Source organism: Dipodomys spectabilis, unplaced genomic scaffold (assembly GCF_019054845.1).
Source record: "Dipodomys spectabilis isolate Male_0828 unplaced genomic scaffold, ASM1905484v1 ptg000239l, whole genome shotgun sequence".
NCBI lineage: Eukaryota > Metazoa > Chordata > Mammalia > Rodentia > Heteromyidae > Dipodomys > Dipodomys spectabilis.
In genome coordinates this window covers 2,168,482-2,170,512 of record NW_024870916.1, presented here as the reverse complement: position 1 = coordinate 2,170,512, position 2,031 = coordinate 2,168,482, and the positions used below count along the sequence as shown (strand labels likewise).

At 33.6% G+C, this 2,031-nt stretch overlaps 1 non-coding gene across 1 annotated transcript; it reads right to left on the bottom strand.

Annotated features, from left to right (window-relative positions):
• Positions 1–219: 219 nt before the first annotated feature.
• Positions 220–321, bottom strand: LOC122124548. Its single transcript, XR_006150596.1, has one exon. It is a non-coding gene; the product is annotated as a U6 spliceosomal RNA (small nuclear RNA).
• Between the last annotated feature and the right edge of the window lie 1,710 nt (positions 322–2,031).

The window sequence follows — 2,031 nt, the reverse complement described above, 5'->3', positions numbered from 1 at the left end:
TGAAAGGAACATAGTTTTGCTGGTAGTTTTACTATGGTCTTGTTTTTGATCATTTGGGTGAATGCCCAAAATGGGATTGCTGGATCTTAGGGGCGCTCTCTGTAGTCTTTTGAGGAACCTCCATACTACTTTCCAAGGTCTTCGAACAAATTTAAACTCCCAACAACAAGGCATTAAGGTTACCTTCTGTCCACATCCCATCAGGAAATCTGTTCTTTTAAAAATCTGGAATGCTTCACAAAGTTGAGTGTCATCCTCAGTCAGGGGCTATTCTTCTCTTTATTGTTCCATTGTTAGTGTATGTGCTACTGAATTGAGCACAGAACAATTTTATATATAAAGAGTAATTGATTTTCTTAAACTAGACAATTCCACAAAAATTAAATTCAAAAGAATTGTCGTGAAATTTTAGAACCATGTATTTCTTACATAAGAACACATTTAAGAATAAAGTCAAGATTGACATGTCAAAAACAAAATAATTCCAGACATTTGTTGTTCAACGGATGTGTAGGAGGAGGAATTCAATTATTCTGTACAAGGAACCTGTCATAATGAACACTATAGAAAGTGTTAAGGTTTGTTAAAATTTTAATGTTTTAAATATGTTCAATTTTGGGAATGTGCTCATATATGCCAAAATTAAGACTATTTAGCAGGTTGTAAAACTTTTCATTAAAGCATTTAAGATTCATGGTAGCAGTCATATACTACTAAGTATGTACATTTCAGAGTTATAGAAACTTTACTAATGAGAAGTTGCAAAGTGTTTGTGTAAAGACGCCGAGTGAAGATTTAAGACATTAACTTCACAGTTTCTGTTAAAATTTAAGGGCTTCCTTATTTTATATGTTAGCGAGGAACAAATGATGGTATAAGCCATATACAAATGATGAGATGAACCATAAATAATAATCTTAGTGGGTAACTTTAAAGGCTTCTCATAGCCTATAAAATTCTTGTTGAGCATCATAGACTTAGGCAGTTTTAAATGTACAGAAATATGAGAAAATAATAAATCGAATATGTAGTACATTTCAAATACTGGAAACAGTGGTAAATGTTTTGTTTTTTATTTTATTAGTCATTAATATTTATGTATTGGTTTTCCTTATTTGTAGCATTGTTTTCCTTGGTGTAATAGAATACAACTTTTTGTAAGTCATCATTAGGAAGTACTTCGAGAATGTTATTGGGATGGCCACACCGTTTTTTATAGGTCTATGTGAATTTACAAAGAGCAAAATTAATAAGAACAAAATATTGATTAAAAATTTTATCAATTCGAATCTGAATCAGGAGTGTTTATAAATGTCCACACCTAAAATCTTAGCCCTAGACTGAAGCACTAGTGTTACAATGTTGAGCACACAAAAGTGAAAGACTGTTTTGTTTAGTTTTTGTTGGTTGTGGGGCTTGAACTCTGGGTCCTGGGTACTGTCTCTCAGCTCTTCAGCTCAAGGCTAGTGATACTACTTGAGTCACAGCACCTCTTCCATCTTTTTCTGCTTATGTGGTGCTGAGGAATCAAACTCAGGACCTCATGCATGCAAGGCAAGCACTCTACACTGAGCCACCCTCCCAGCACCTGAGAGACTGTGTTTTAAAAAATCATCTAAACAACATATACTGTAGTTTTCTGAAGTCTTTCATCCTACACTGAATATTTTTTCTTACGAGCTTTCTAATAAATATGTAATCTATTCAATTTTGAAAAGTACTGTGTACCTCCCACTTATTTCTGGCATTTCTTTAAATCCAAGTTTCTCTGTGTGTCAGGGTGGATACTTTTGCCTGTAACAAGTATTATTGTTGAACACAAAACATCTGGCTACTTACAGAACAAAGGATGTGAAGCTAGAGTAGCCAGATAAAGAACTTCCAGGACAATTCAATGGCAACTCATGTACTCTCTCTGTAGGTGAATAGGCAGCATAGAAAAGAAATTCTTATATTTGAAAGTGATTGAGTGTGTGTGCACATAGGTGTTCACTTATTTATCTGTTATTATAGTTTTAGATATATTCACTA